This window comes from Balaenoptera borealis, assembly GCF_965194805.1.
Source record: "Balaenoptera borealis genome assembly, chromosome: 1".
Taxonomy (NCBI): domain Eukaryota; kingdom Metazoa; phylum Chordata; class Mammalia; order Artiodactyla; family Balaenopteridae; genus Balaenoptera; species Balaenoptera borealis.
In genome coordinates, this window is record NC_138860.1 from 101,001,813 (window position 1) to 101,019,591 (window position 17,779).

Genomic DNA, 17,779 nt, shown 5'->3' on the forward strand with positions numbered 1-17,779 from the left:
CACAGAAGGAGTTAGGAAAATGAAACGAAGGAGAATGGAGGAAAGTAGAGGGCTCTGAAGAGTAGGAGCTGACTGGGAACTGTCCACTCTTCGCTGTAGCTAGACTTCAGCATGCAGGGCACTCACTACAACACTGGACCAGGACACTCAGATCACCCAGAGCTCAAATGCCATGTTGAGAATGTGGGCTGTATTTGAAAACCAAAAAAGCCACTGACAGATTGAATGTAGGGATGTGACAGGATCAGATTTGTGTTTTTACAAAGATCACCCTAGAAATAAAGAGGAAAGGGATTGGAGTAAAAAGCCGTTTAGAAGACCTTTTCATAATCTAGGTGACAAATAACAAGAGCTTAAATTACTGTAGTGACTTTTGGGTAGAGGGAAGGTTCTGAGAGATTAAAATGCATAATTTATTGGTAACAGAATGAAGATCTACTTTCAAACTTCCAGCAATTCTGAAAAATCCAAACCAGATGCCATCTTCAAATTGATTTCACATCTGAGAATCTTTGTTTTTAAATTCCTGTAGCACTTATTTACTCATTTTTAGTGCTAATTTCCACTCCTGAGTCCCTTGACACCAAAGACTATAGTGTGCTTCCTAGTATCCCTTATAATGAGTAACACAGTTCTTTGCTTTATTTAACACTTGATATATATTTGATCACTCAGATTGTCTCCAAATCAAAAGTAATGTTGTTGAGCAAGTGTCTAAATGAACTCTATTAACAGATGAGGGAAGTAATGGAAAAAGTTATGCGTGGTAAGTTCAAATACTTTCATATATACTATCCTCTTGGTTGTACTTTTCAAAATTAAATAATAATTAAATTTAAATTAAATGATTAAATAATTTAATAATTAAAGTTAAATAATAATTAATTTAAATTTAATTAAATGAATAATTAAATTCAAATTAAATAAGTTAATAATTTAAATAATAATTAATTTCAGTTAAAACTAATTAAATAACAAAATGTATAATTGTTTGCTGAGCCTTGGTCTTCCCCATTAGGGTATTTGATTTCTACTATTGTAAGAATCACATTTGTCTTGTTTATTGTTGGATTGCAATTCCTAGGAGGGTTTCTGCATCATAGTTGGTGCTTAATAAATATTTGGAGAATGAATGAATCTGTAGTGCATAGATGGGAGGGAAATGATCATTTATGGACCACTAATTATTTGCCAGGCATTATCCTATTATGTAGTTTTATAAATATTATACCTTTTATTTCTCAAAATACTTTAAGTATTAGTAACACCAGGAAAATAGGTGTTAGTAACCCCTTTTTACAATTGACAAAAGTCTGGCTCAGAGAGTCTAGATGATTTATAGGACAGCAAATGAATAGCAGTCCTGGAATTTGAAGGCAATTTCTTCTGCATCCAAAGTCTATAGTTGTTTGCTATAGAAACTTGCCCTTTATCTGGTAAGCATGAACATCCCATTTGGGAAAGGATATTTGTGTTGCATAAGTATCACTGAACTTTAGATCTGCATGGTGGACTGGTGTTTGGATTAACAATCACTTGCTCAGTGCTTCTAAGGAAGCAGCTATGGCTTGGGACAACAAAAATGAATAATAAATGGCCTCTGTCCTAGAGAACCCACACTAGTGATGGAGCCATGCTTAAGCAAATAATTTGGGTTCAATAACACACACACACACAGACATGGGTACAGACACACAGAGGCACTCATATTCAAACTTCTGTGAGCTTCCACAACACTGTATGCTTAATCTAATCTTAAGTTTCTGAGAACACTTTTTTTAAGAAGTAGAATATTAATCTAAACCTTAAAGAATAAGTACGAATTATCCAGTAAGGAATGGGCAAGTCAGCCATACAAATATCTCAGACCAAAACAATATGGGTAGTCAACAAAAAATTAGTCCAGTAATTTAATATTCTACAGAATTTTGATAAATATTAAAGCAAGAAGTGAGATGAGATGAAAAAGAAAGTCAATTGAGGTTTTCTTCCCAAATTACAATGCTTGAACTTAATTCTGCAGACAATTGGAAATAGCCATTTTATGCAAGATATTGAAATAGTTAAACTTTATCCAGTCAGCTCTGGTTGCAATTTAAAGAAAGGATTTAAAGGATGGTAAAATTGGACAAGGGAGGTCTGTCTAGGTAAGTATACAAACTAAAATAGTAGACAGTAATAGAGATGGGCAGGAGGAGCTAGATTCAAGAAACAGAAAGGAAATCTGCTTATAAAACTTGATGGAATATGAGTGAGGGAGACAAAGGAGTGTAGAAAATTTTCCACGTTCCAGTCTTGAGGAATGCAGTTGATAGTGGTACCTTAACAGAAACCTGGAACAAATAGGAGGAAGTTTCATCTGTCTTTAAAATGAAATCAAACAAATACAACAAACAAAAAGCACAAATCCTCTCCTGACCTCATTTCTTCTTCTAGCTATCACTTCATTTCTCTGCTACCCCTGATTGCAAAATTTCCTGAAGGTGCTACATAGAGCTACTGACTCCACTGCTTCTCACCTTGTCCTCTCAGCTTCTCTAATAGGGTCCCTGCCCTCACCATCTCACTGAGACTGTCCCTGGGTAGGTCGCAAATGACTTTCACTGTGTCAAAATGGAATGTTTTCTTCACTTATCTTATTTGACTCAAAGCAACATTAAACCAGTTATTCATTCTCTCCTTAAAATACATTTTTCCATTAACTTTTGTAATACTATATTGCTCTGATTATTTCTCTTCTTAATCTCTGCTCCTAGCTCATTCTCTTGTGATGACTAAACCTTGGAGTGAACCTGTGCTCCATCCTCCCCTCCCTTTGAATCAACACAGTCTCCCTGGTAGACTTATCTTGTCCCCGGCTCTAAATAAAAATCATCGGCAACAACTTTTAAATTTATATTACCTGCATTGTGTTTTCCTTCAAATTCCAGACTGGACTTTTCCAAGTTCCTGGCACCTCCACGGGAATATCAATACTAATCACACACATTGTCAAGTCAGAACTCTTGATACCTGTTTCTCTATCATCATAACTACTCTCCCATCCCTCATCTTAATGAATCGTATCATCAGTCACACACTGATCAACCCAATGCCTTGATTTATCCCTTTCTCTTTATTCTTAATTAACCAGCAACTTCTGCCACTACCTCCAGATGTACCCCAAATTGGCCACTGCTGTCACCTCTGCTGTTACCGCTCTAGTCTAGGAAATCATTGTTATATCTTAAACAGTCCACTACAAAAGCCACCTAACTGGTCTTCTTGTTGCCACCCCTCCCTGGTTGCAATTTACTTTCCTCAAACAAAATAAATTTTTAAAGATATAAATTCCATCATATCACTCCACTGTTTTCCATTAAATCCTCCTCACTCTGGCTTTAAAGCCTCTACTGATCAAGCACACTCTCTGACTACAGTGTGTCTCATTATCCATGAGACTTGCAGCCCAATAGAATCTCTGTCCTCAGACATGCTCAGTTCATTCACAGCTTTGAACTGGTCATTCTTTCTGCTTGAACTGCTCTTCCAGGCAACTTCACATGGCTGCCTTCATCTTGCCATTCAATCTCAGTTCAAATGCTACCTCCTCAGTGAAACCTCATTAGACTCCCAATCATTTTCTATCATATCAGGTTAACTGAATCCTTTGCATAGCACATATCATAATCTGCTGTTTTCCATTGTTTATTTTGTTATAGATTGTCTCTCCATCTCTGATCTCACTTACCACACACAGACACGAACTAGGATGCAAGCTACATGAGAATAGAGACTTTCAGTTGCTCACTGCTGTATTGCTAAGTCCTACAATAGACAGCTTGATGAATGAAACTAAAGTGAAGGCTAAAGGTGGAACTGGACAGCATGGTAAAGAGACTGAAAGACAGTGGCAAAGACATGAAACAGGCTAACATAGTTTTTGGTTGAGTGAAATATTATTAGATAATATATGTCACGGGAACCACCAAAATAGAAAATTTTCAAGAAGAAATCAGTGCAAACCTCTGTCAAAACCAGCAGAGATCCAGTAAGATAGGGGCTGCAGGGAGTGTCCATTGGATTTAGCAAAATCGGTGATCTGGTCTCTCATGACTTTGGTCACAGTAGTTTCAGGGAAGTGGAGACAGCTGAAGGTAGAGTGCAGGGGCTGGAGAAGCAAATGGGAGAAAATATGGGGAAAGTTGAGTATGATATTTTTCAAGACACTTGGCTGAGAAAGAAGAAATGGAGAGTCAGTGAGGGAGGTACTCTAGGTGGAGAAATGGTGTATGATGTGCTGAGAGAGAACTGAAGGGGAAATACTAGAGAGAAAGACCTTGAGGGGATAAGAGAGAGGGAGCAAAGTCCCCAGAGTGGCAAAAAACGAATGGGATTAAAACCATAGCTGGAAGTTGGCCTCAAAAGTAACAAGATGGATAAAAGCCAGATGCTTCCAGTCTGAAGTAGTTCATGTTGATGCTTTTAATTTTCTTGATTAAGTGGCAAGTCAGCCTTCTGAAAAAGAGAGTTGAATATTGGGTAGAATGTTTATAGTGGGTGGTGAAAGGTCTGCATTTTTTATGGAGTGAGAGACAGATCTGAACAAGAGCAGTAAAAACATTTTAATATGGCTTAGACTGAGATTTACTGAATTTGAAAACCATCCATACCATTGTGATATTAAGAGAAGCTCAGCGTGCAAGTATAAGATTGGATAAGAGGAATTTGGAAATTGATGAAGAGCTAGAGAATTTCTGGGAGGTTCTGGAATCAGAATTGAGGTATTGATAGAAAATAGTTCAGGTGATGGATCATGTGGTCTAAGTTGGACAAAATAGGCAAGGCCAGTAAATACTATTTATTACCACAGATTAGAATCAGATAGTTAAATACAAACTTAATTGTGGGTTAGAGTACAAAAATTCATAAGGGTGGGCTTTTATTTCTTTTTTTTTTTTTCAAAATAAGCATTCTTCTTTTTTGATAAAACGTATTTAAGTTAAAGTATAACACCGTTTAGAGGGAGTTGACATGTACACTGGCAAGATGTGTAGTCCATGCAGGCGTCTCGATCAAAGAATCAATGAAAAAGAACACCTTAGCCTACCGTCTGCTCCCCTGAGGAGTGGGGAGGTGGGGGAGGGCTTCTTTAAGTTCACACAGGCACCATAAGGGGTAGCATTAGGATCATATTTGGCATACTGTTTTATAAGCTTTTCTTAAAACTGAAAAATGTGATTACAAATCATCTTCCTGTCAGTGGGTATATCTATAGAGTTCAATTTTGGCAGAGCTGCATGGTCCCATAATTCGTTTAATGGATTATCTAATGATAAATATTTAGGTTCTCAAAAAATATTATTCCATTTTATACTCCTACTAGTAGCATGTGACAGTGTCCATTTTTTCTCAGTCCCATCCATACAGGGAAAGATTTAGAAAACCCATACTAGCTTTTAAAAAATCTTGATAATTTTGGCCAATCTTATAGATTAAAAGAAGTATCTCAATGTTATTTTCAATTTTTGATTATTTGATATATTGCAAATATTTGTTTGTATTTCTTTTCCAGTAAATTTTCTGTTCACTACTAAGAATCAGTAAAGCACGGAGATGAAGTTCATAGATTCTCAATTCAGTGTATCTAGGCTTGAAAACTACTTACTAGCTGTATGATCTTGAGCACATTGCTTCGTCCTTCCTCCTCATTAAGTTTTTCTGAGAATTAGATGAATTAATATAAATAAAATGCTTAGAAACGTTCTTGATAGCCTGGAAATGCTCTATAAATGCTAACTATTTTTGCTGTTATTCCAATCACTTAATCTTTTTTTCTCTTCTGAGTATACCATTATAGTTAAGAGTGTGGGTTCTGTAATCAGATGGGATTCGGAAATTGACTCTGATTACTGGCCATGTGACTCTGAGCAAACTACTTCATGCCTCTAAGCTGTAGTTCACTTATCAGTAAAATTAAAATTTTCTAAGTATACTTATGAGAATTAATGGACTAATTCTTGGAACAAGTTTTGCAAAGTGACTGGAATAAACAATAAATAGCATTACTATTAATGTTGCAATTATTATTTCCTTATGATGTATATTGTAAACATTAATCTTTGTCTATTATATACATTTCAACTTCCCAGTGTATTTGTCAGGGTCTCAACAAAAAACACACAGTACAATCAAGTTAGAATAATTTGGAAAAAAAATTCAATTACAAAACTCACAAGACCTTGTTTTAAAAAGATATGGGAGGGAGGAGCCACAAGGGATTATGCAGTAACCCAGAGCTGACTATCTCTAGGGTGAAAGGAAGAGAGGAGGGAGAGGTTTCTGGAAACTGAGAACAATGAACATTGACTGAGTGACACAGCAAGATTCAAGTGACCACAGAGCCTGCTGGGGCTCGTCATGGCTTAGCCCAGGGAAACCAGAGAGCCCCCAGGAGCCACTAATTTAGTCAATTTCTGTGATTCCCAGAGGCTCTGGAGGTCCACTATTCAGTCACAGAGATGGAGAACAGATTAAAAAACAATGGGAAGTGAATGTCAAGGTGCAAAACTACAGTGTCATTTTTATATTTGCTCTTGTTGCCTTTTGCCAAATTTATGTATCTAATTTTTATTTCATCAAATTGGTTAAACGTCTTTATAGTTTCTGGTATTGATGTCACATTTAGGCTATTCCCACTCCAAGATTATAAAAAATATTTCCTCATTTTTTCCACATTTATAATTGTACAGTTTTCTTTCTTATATTTAAATATTTGATCCATCTGGAATGTGTTCCACATTCTCTTCTTTTTATGTTTCAGATGTCCAGCTAGGTATTTGAATTCGTTTTATTAAATTATTCATTTTCCAGGGGCATGTATTGATTGGATATTTTATTGTGATGGAGTGAGAACTCAAAGAATAGGAGCTAGAAGTAGGTGTTAATTTTTTAAATTGTGCCAAGGGTAAGTGAGAAAGAGATACTGATAGACAAGTAGAGAATCTCCACAGTAAAAGATAATATAAAATTAATACTACTGGAATCGGTAATATTTTTGGATTTTATAAATATTATTTCCTTGTCTAAAATGTCTTTCCCGTCCCACCCACTATACTCCCAGCCTTTTTCTGCTAATGGAACTTGTCTTGTCCTTTTAGACTCATCTCAAATGTCAGTTCTTAGAAAGTCGTCCCCACCTCCTCTCCAGTCAGTGTCTGCTCTGTGCTCCCAGGTACTCTTGTTGCACAGATAACATTTTAATAATTGCATAGATGTTGTTTCCTGGCTAAACTGTGAAGTCCACAAAAGCATGGCCACCTCGTATTTAACCTTGATTTCTCAGTTTCTAGATCATGGCCTGGAATGCCCACAGATAATGCCATAAATAATGCGTAACATATAGTGAATAAAACTGCACTAGGGCCTAAAAGAGGATATGGAACTTCTCTGGGGCTCAGAGGAGAGGATAATGCAGAGAGCTAAGTGAATGCTGAGACATTTATGAAACAGAAGTCAGCTGGGAACATGAGTTAGCTGAGGAAACATCTACCGAGATTCACTACCTTGCTTGGGATTAGTAGGCAGATTTGGCCTTGGGAGGGTCACTGGCTGTGTGGAGGAGTGAAGGTCGGCAGCAGGCTGACTGAGGTATGAGCTGAGGTGGGACAGTCCATTGATTCTGGGACTTAGTGAAAAGAGGGTCTGTGAAAGTTCAGGAAGGACATGGCATTCTGATGGGGGGAAAAGGAGAGTCTTATTTTCCTTCTTCAAATCCTGTCTTTACCATTTCATTTAATAAATGTACTCATTTCGAAGATTTAAAATTTCTTGCAGAGGTAATTTCAGTTGCGGCAGGCATTTAATTACAATGGCTGCCATTCTTAGGATGAGCCAGTGGGAAGGGCTGCTGAACTGGAGGAGTAGGAGAGACCAGTGAAGGCCTAAGTTAATACTAGCCTGGAGGATGGTGGGCCTGACTGGTGGCTTCCAGGATTTGTGTTGCAATTTGTTGGGCATCTAAATATGTCCACTGACTCATTTACTAAATATGTTTGAACTTGGTGTCTGCCTAGCATGTGACTCTTAGTCTATTAAAAAATAATAAAAAAGCATCCATTAAATTATTGTCATATCAATTAATATTTTTTTAAAGCTTAATTTGTTCATGGTATCAGGTATTAAGATTATAAAAATAGTCATGCTGAAGACTTTCTCTTATATATAATTTTATGGTGTTTATAGTACACATAGTATCTTATCACATTAATTTTGCTCCATTTGTCATAAATAGCATCGAGAGTTTTAGGTTGAAAAGTATGTATGTTTTCATCAATAATCTACAGGTGTATTTATGTTTTCATATGGAAAATAGATTAAACATAAATGTTACAAATTGCTATCTATAGTCTGAAGATACAGGGCTCTATTAGCCCCTGTCTGTAATGCACACATTTATTCGGCCTAAGGACCCGGAGCTACATAACTACATCAACAGCAGTGCTAATACTAAATGATAATCATAGTCAATGCTTACATAGCAGTTATGTACCAGACACTTTTCCATGCCCTGTGTATATTTAACTCCCATAGTCTTCACATTAATTCTATGAAATATTCACAATTACTATTCTTATTTTAAGGACAACACAATCTAAGCATAGAGGTGTGACATACAAGATCACATAGTTAGTAAGTAGAAGAGTGGGACTTGAACCCAGGCAGTCTGGCTCCAGGTTTCAATTTACTATATTGCTCCCAACATCCACATGTAGTCCAAATTATGGTGGCACAAGCTCTCATGTGCTGGAAAATAGTGCCAACACAGTATTTTCCAGATGGTTCTGAGGGTATCCCTGTTCATTGCCAGTTGTGTTGGGGACAAAACATCTCCATTGGTGACAGCCTAATTACCCAACTCTAATCTTGGGGAGATAACCACTTTCCATTTGTCTGCTTCTTCCTAAGCTTGGGGAATGCTTTTATCTCCCATGAGATGTAGGAGCCCAGATTATAACTTTAGTATTTTAATGAAGGTTTAGAGATAGTTAAGGAAAGGACTTGCAAAAATGAATATTTAATCACTGCAGGGAACCCGGATCCACCCTTAGTTCCCCTACTATGTTGTGCTCCTTGTTCATCCCTGTCCCACCTCCCTGGAGACTTGAGAAGCTCTGCCCATCAACAGAGATGTTCAGACTGCCTCCTAGAATCCTGAAAAAGGGTCACTTTCATTGGCTTTAATTTGAGCTGTTGACAGTTTTTGTCTTTGTCTTTGGTTTGAATGGGTAATTTAATGATGGCTTAGGATAGGGCTTATCACAAATTGTTATCACCATACTGTCTTGAACTGAAAATTTTCACATTTTGAACTTTGCAGCTTTCTGGAACATTACTCTTGTAGGACATTTTCATAAGTACTTATCTTCAGAATCGAAATTATAATATGTACTAAATAGGAAGGGTTTTTGTTTATTTTTGTTTTGTTTTTGTCATTTTATTCTCATTTAACACCAAAAATGAACATGTAACTTAAAGTTTTAGAACTCGAATTTAACTCTAGGTCTTACCATCTACCAGCTTTGTGGCCTTTGGCAAGCTTTTTGAACTCTCTGAGTGTATTTTATTGAATGTAAGATAATGCAGAAGTTTCACAAAATATTTTAAGGATATACTCCAAGAAAAGGCAACTTAAAGCAAATAAACTTATAAAGGGAATTGTTTCCATAAAAATCAATGCAAAAGTCAAGAGAGATTCCCAGATACTCATTATCTAAGGCATGTTATCCACCACCTAATCCTCCCACTGCTCTTCCTACCTTATCTCCCCACAAACGCTTAAATTCCATGGCTTCTCACTTCAGTGAACATACAAGATCGTACATTCAAACTCCCACTATGGTGACTGAAGTGGCACATCACGTGGTTTCTACTTATCTCTTTCACTTGATTTATTGTTACTCAAATTCTTGCTCATTCTGCTCTAGCTACATAAGCTTTGGTCCTGTTCTTTGGCAATGCCTAACTCATTCCTATCTTACAGTTTTGCAATAAGCTATTCTTTCTGCCTGGAATAGTTTTTTTCTAATCTTCCTATGAATGACTCTTTCTTGTCATTAAGTCTTAGCTCAAATGTTACATTGTCAGGGAGGCCCTCCCTGACCATCCACCCCATCTTATCAATGACGATCACGTTAGTGCAGTTTTGTTTCTCCATAGCACTTACCACTACCTGAAAAATTATGTCATTTACCGCTGTGTATTGTCTGCCTCTCAGGACTAGACAGTATGCTCCCTGAGCACATGGATCATGTCTGCCATTTTCACTGTCATATCTCAATACGTAGGACAGAGCCTGACACATGGCAAACCCTCAATAGATATTTGGTAGATAGTGTTAAATAATTAGAAATTATAACTAAACTTTTATTACTGTGTATAATTTTTATTACCTTAAAATTTTGACTCCTGACTTAACGGAAGACTTATGCAGACACACCAAGCTGTTACCCCAAAGGAAATGACGATGAAAATGAATTTCTAGGGGCTTCCCTGGTGGCGCAGTGGTTGAGAATCTGCCTGCCAATGCAGGGGATATGGGTTCGAGCCCTGGTCTGGGAAGATCCCACATGCCGCGGAGCAACTAGGCCCGTGAGCCACAATCACTGAGCCTGCGTGTCCGGAGCCTGTGCTCTGCAACAAGAGAGGCCGCAATAATGAGAGGCCCGCGCACCGTGATGAAGAGCGGCCCCCACTTGCCACAACTAGAGAAAGCCCTCGCACAGAAACAAAGACCCAACGCAGCCATAGATAAATAAATAAATTTAAAAAAATTAAAAAAAAAAAAATTTCTAAAATGAAGTGAGTTGAAGAGGTGTGCTTGCAAAGAATCATCAACATCCACCTTTAACAACTCTATATCTACATTTAAGAGTAAAATCAGAGACAGTGCTCAGAGTTATAACTTAATGAAGACCTATAAGTCCTACATCTTTTTGTCTTTCTTGAAGACTCAACAAAAAACGTACTATAGATTGATTTTGAATTCTATCATAATGGGCCTTTTATTTATTCCTAGCCAAAGTACTTATATGGCTTATGCCAATAAAGTTATTGCAAAATATGAATACTGATAATAATGTACAATGTGTATAAATGAGAAATGTAATTATAAAAAAAAACTATAAAGGACTGACACAACATAGACAGACCTCCTTCACCTGACAGACAGTAAATTTTACACCCAGAAATTCTGACTTAATAGGACTGGCTGGGGCCTGCCCACTGGTATTTTTGGTAAGCTATCCAAGCTGTTAAAATGAGTTGTCATTGTTGAGAGCCACTGATTTAGACCAGCCTCTTCTTTATGTTAGCAGACATCACTCAGAGACCCCAAGGAATGTTTACATAATGTTCTCTGTGTTTTTTATTGATTTTTATATTGGAATTTTTCAACGTTTAAAACAAATCACAAAGTTATGCCCAGTTATAGAAACCCGATAATAAAAATTAGACAGACATGCTTTTTAAAGCCCTTTTGATTACATTCCTAACATTATAAAGCTCTAACTTTTCATGTAGTCAGTAATGAGCATAGTAAGAGATGTCATATTTTTGTTATTATTCTTTTGAGAGTTTAATAGAAAAAACATTTTCATAGGATCTTATCAATAAAGGATAATTATATGAAAGCAAAATATTTCTAAAGTCTATTTTAATTTATGTTCTGAAGTCATACATTTATAATTTTTCTATTTTTGAACATGCATATCAAAAGATAACTTTTTATTTAAAATATTATAAATAATTTTAATTATTTAATAGAGATTAATGAATAGAAATATCTTTTCCTTAAATTATATTTCAAATATCAATCCCCAAGAATTCAAATGATATTCTCAAACCAAATAATGACTCTTCTAATTAATCTAAATATTACTTTTGCAGCCCAGAGTGGGGCTTCTCTGGACGTTTTAAAAACATGTACATCCTTTTTATCTTATGTACCCTGGATTTTCCCCTGTGCTGTATGTGCTTAGCAATGGACCGCATTGTTTTCTTTAATGAACATTTATTGATCACCTATCAATGTTGGGAGACTAGTCACTGGAGATCAGCCATGAAATATATAGCTAGGATTTCTGCCCACTTGGGCCTTATAGTTTGGTCCAGTGTTTCTCAAACTTTACTGTGAATACAAGCCACCTGGATCTTGTTTAATCTTGTTAAAATCTTGTTTTATTTTTTTGTTGTAGTAGATCTGGTGCATGACCTGAAATTCTGCATTCTAACAAGCTCTCAGGTGATACTCACGTGCTGGGCTGTGGATCACACTTGAAGTAGTAAGATTTTATCCTTCCTTGGTGATTTTTAAGCTTTAGAGACTCCTATTACTTAATTGATAAATACCTATATTTTTATTATGAAATGTACCATTGAAATCTTATTTGATATGTATCTTTCTTATTTCTGTCATTATTTTGGTTGTAGTTCTGCTCTCTAACTCAATTATAACCTGTTTAAGGCGGGAATCAAGTTCTGTATTTCCTTGTCTCTCATAATGTCTGTTATGCCTGGGATCATAGAAACGATTCAATGAATATTTAGCAGGTGAGATTCCATGATTTAGGTTTAACTTTGCATAAAGCCTGAAGGAACATTATAAGATTTCTCAAAGACCCTAATGTAACCATATTGAAGATCAAACGGAGTCAGAGATGGTGTCTTCCCATTGAAAGGGCTGCTGACTCCCATGCCACACATATCGATAACCGATCTCCTGTTTGGTTCCTGCATGCGTTTCAAGCTGATGATGAGCTTAGTAACCAGCAGCGGTTGCTGCACTACAGAGCCCCTCTCCCATCACAAAGGAGCACTCAGAGAGAGTGCCCATGGATTAAAACGGTTTGTGGAGAGAAACCAGCAGTGTGCCGAATCTGTAGGAAGTGCTTGTGGAAAAATATAGGTCTGATTATTTCCACAGTGCCTCTTCTGAACAGAAATGGGAATTGTGGGCTTCGTTTTATTATTTTAATTAGTCTTAAGCAGTGCATTAAAGATCCCAAAGTGGAAAGAAAGCCACAGTACCTCCATTTGTATATTTCATACGTCTGTATGCAATGGCCATTGGCTTTCAGATTTCAAGTCATTTCATCCCAGGGCTTTGGTTATTTACTACAATAATGCAAGTGTGCATAAGCATATACTGTTATTTATTACATAAATGCCCACCAAATGCTATCCAGCATCCTCATTTTTACTGCTTTTTTTTTTTTATTTGAGAAATGCATTCTCTCAAGCTGACCTTACAGAAATGTGTTTCTGTGTGTTAAGCTGCCTTCTTAGAGCACTGACTCTTAAAGGCATACAGTGAGATTTCTGTCTTGTTGCAAAGAGGCCATTTTCCTTGGTGACACAGAGCCATTCTCAATTGCTTCACACATGGAGCTGCCTGCTGCTTTGGAGCTATCACTGTCACCCAAGGAGTGCTGTTTTTTATTTCTTTAGCATGGGTGACTCAGTGTGATGATGGCAATTAGTTCTCAACACTGAATGAATTATAAAGAAAGCACAGAAAGCCACAACCCAAGAAGAAAGGTTCTGTCTGAAGGATAGTGAAGCTTATTCTAAAGAAACGTTTGTCTGTTTGTTTGCTTTTAATCACAGATGAGTAACACCAATGGCATCATCTCATACACATTGCCTGAAAGAGTGGGTCTTGAAAGTTGAGTCAAGGCTGAACATTTTATTTAGACTGCAAATTATCTAGCTACCTCAGCAGACTGCAAAATCAACTGGAAGCCTTTCAGCATTTAATTAAGCAGGACAAAAGAAGTCCCAATAATAACAGTGTGAAACTGCCAGAGAAAAATTATGAATACAAAGGGAGAAATCATGAGTAATTAACCCCAATCTGAGAGTACAGAGGAGACTCCAAAACAAGAGAGAAGCACATGCAAATAATACTAAATTTGCTGTCTTGAATGATTTCATGGTGTTTAATTTAACTATAAATTCACAAAAACAGTGATCCAGTTGCTAAGGGGAAAAATGCTCCATGTAGCAATTCCCCAAACCTTAATAAGGGAGATGAGTTTCACATCTAGTATGAGCTTTCCCTGTTGCTTCATGGTTGGATTTTTACAGTATTACTTTATCATCCCCTGCTGAGATATTGTGAGGGAAAAAAAAGAATAAGGATATGGTGTTTTAGGGCTGAGGAAAAGAGGGAATTACATGCAAATAAATCTACAAAGAAATTCATTAGCATCCTAGGAAACTGCATCTTTCCCCACCACTTGTCAACCTGGAAAGATTGTGCTCTCCTTTTAAATTTAAGCTAATCTATCATCTTCTTTAATGACATCTTCCATGACCCCCCCCATGGTTTGTCTGCTCTTAGCATTTTGAACCATCTCTATTAATTAGAGTTCTCACATTGGCTTATGATTATTTATTCTCTATTGTGACTCACTTTTTTCAGCTCTTTTAGGACATAGTCTGGATCTCATATTATTCATCATTGTATTCCAGCTGGCCACATGCTAGCTTCTTAATAAAAGATTTTGAATTTCAATTTCTAAGCTTTGTATTCCTATGCTATTATAGATACTACAGATGCTAAAGAGTTGGAGTCATGTAATAAAGTGACATTAACCAAATATTGGAATGAGTTGATTTTCAATGAAAATTGGCCTCAATATCGCAGACAAACTGAGATTTCAAGAGAGTCATCTTGAAAATAAAAGATGTCATGAATTGAGGAAACCCTTGCTTCCTAAACACCTATAGTATGTAAAACTGCCATATAGATTCTGAGAGTTCAGTAAATATTGATTAATAGAAGTCTGTTTTCTGTTGTTGGATTAATAATTAAAGATGTAAAGAAAATGGATAGTAGAGAGCTTTGCTTTCAGAATTTTGAGATTTAGGGAAGTTAAATTTACTACATGGTCCTACAACTCATAGAACAGGACACATAGTAAGGCCATTTGTTGCATTATCAGTTATCAGATTTATGTGATACTTTATTTATAGCATCTATATCTATATCTAATCTATATATATCTCCTAGTATCCACCCTCATGCTTGAAGAAATTCAAATTTTGAACTTTTTGGAATTATTATACACCTTGAAAAGCTGGGAAATGCAGAGTTTTATCTAGTTTTTAGGTAAAATACAAATCATGTGGAGAAATTGGCTTTTATTTAGATGCCTCAACATGCTGTACAAGTAGCCCTTTATATTTCTCTGACTATAAAATGGCAACTGTTATTTTCTATAAATTAAATCAAACTTTATAATCCTAATGCCAGGCTTGCTTCCTTAATTATCTTAAACTTGATTTTTTTCTACAGTGTCAGTTTATTGTTGGAATGTTATCTAGTGTTCAATAAACATACTTATAATTTAAATAGATGACCCATAGTCAGGTTTTATAGTGAGTCAAAGTTTATTTTTTAAATGGGGGTGTTACTCTGAAAATAATTTTTTAAGCCACTGTTAAAACTGTTATTTCGAGAATTTAAAAGAATTTGGACTAATGATTGTTTAAACATATTCCTCTGCTAATAGCATTCTACCATTGTAAATATCAGCTCTGAATGACATTACATATTTCAGTAAAAATAACCCCCTGGTAATTGATTCTTGACTCTTATTCTTTAACTCGTTATGAATTGGGATTAGTCTCAGTTATTTAATTTTCCTGCCTCTGTGCATTTGTTCAAACTGTTCTTTCCACCTGGAATACCCATCTTTCATATTTCTGTCTATTTAAATCCCTGCCGATTTTTAAGTTTCAGCTTAATTGTGATTCATATACTGTAGGCCAGCCTAGTGCCTTATCTTTGCAGGCATTCACTAAACCTCCATAGGCTTTCTCTCCTCCAGGAAGGATTTGTAGTCTAGTTGATAGTTACTTCTCCTTCTAGTATACGTCTCCAGTTACTGGACTAAACATTCACTTAATAATACAAGTTCAACTAAATGTGCATGGATGGAAATTGAGGATAAACAGAGTCAGAGAGAGAGAGACAGAGACAGAGAAAGAGACAGAGACACAGAGACAGACAGAGAGAGACACAGAGTGAGGAAAAAATTTTTGAATTTTATTTTATTTATTTTTTTATACAGTAGGTTCTTATTAGTTATCTATTTTATACATATTAATGTATATATGTCAATTCCAATCTCCCAGTTCATCCCACCACCACCACCCGCCTCCACTTTCCCCACTAGGTGTCCATACGTTTGTTCTCTACATCTGAGTCTCTATTTCTGCCTTGCAAATGAGTTCATCTGTACCATTTTTCTAGATTCCACATATATGCATTAATATACAATACTAGTTTTTCTCTTTCTGACTTACTTCACTCTGTATGACAGTCTCTAGGTCCATCCACGTCTCTATAAATGACCCAATTTCGTTCCTTTTTATGGCTGAGTAATATTCAATTGTATATATGTACCACATCTTCTTTATCCTTTGTCTGTTGATGGGCATTTAGGTTGCTTCCATGACCTGGCTATTGTAAATAGTGCTGCAATGAACACTGGGGTGCGTGTGTCTTTTTGAATTATGGTTTTCTCTGGGTATATGCTCAGTAGTGGGATTTCTGGGTCATACGGTAATTCTGTTTTTAGTTTTTTAAGGAACCTCCATACTATTCTCCATAGTGGCTGTATCAATTTACATTCCCACCAACAGTGCAAGAGGGTTCCCTTTTCTCCACACCCTCTCCAGCATCTGTTGTTTGTAGATTTTCTAATGACGCCCATTCTAACTGCTGTGAGATGATACCTCATTGTAGTTTTGATTTGCAATTCTCTAATAATTAGTGATGTTGAGCAGCTTTTCATGTGCCTCTTGGCCATCTGTATGTCTTCTTTGGAGAGATGTCTATTTAGGTCTTCTGCTCATTTTTGGATTGGGTTGTTTGTTTTTTTAATATTGAGCTCCATGAGATGCTTGTACATTTTGGAGATTAATTTTTTGTCCGTTGATTCATTTGCAAATATTTTCTCCCATTCTGAGAGTTGTCTTTTCGTCTTGTTTATAGTTTCCTTTGCTGTGCAAAAGCTTTTAAGTTTCATTAGGTCCCAATTGTTTATTTTTGTTTTTATTTCCATTACTGTAGGAGGTGGGTCAAAAAAGATCTTGCTGTGATTTATGTCAAAGAGTGTTCTTCCTATGTTTTCCTCTAAGAGTTTTATAGTGTCCAGTCTTACATTTAGGTCTTTAATCCATTTTGAGTTTACTTTTGTGTATGGTGTTAGGGAGTGTTCTAATCTCATTTTTTACATGTAGCTGTCAAGTTTTCCCAGTACCACTTATTGAAGAGATTGTCTTTTCTCCATTGTATATCCTTGACTCCTTTGTCACAGATTAGTTGACCATAGGTGTGTGGGTTTATCTCTGGGCTTTCTATCTTTTCCACTGAACTATATTTTTGTTTTTCTGCCAGTACCATATTGTCTTGATTACTGTAGCTTTGTAGTATAGTCTGAAGTCAGGGAGCCTGATTACTCCAGCTCCTTTTATTTCCCTCAAGATAGCTTTGGCTATTTGGGGTCTTTTCTGTCTCCATACAAATTTTAAGATTTTTTTGTTCTACTTCTGTAAAAAATACCATTGGTAATTTAATAGGGATTGTATTGACTCTGTAGACAGCTTTGGGTAGAATAGTCATTTTCACAATATTGATTCTTCCAATCCAAGAACATGGTATACCTCTGCATCTGTTTGTGTCATCTTTGATATCTTTCATCAGTATCTTATAGTTTTCTGAGTACAGGTC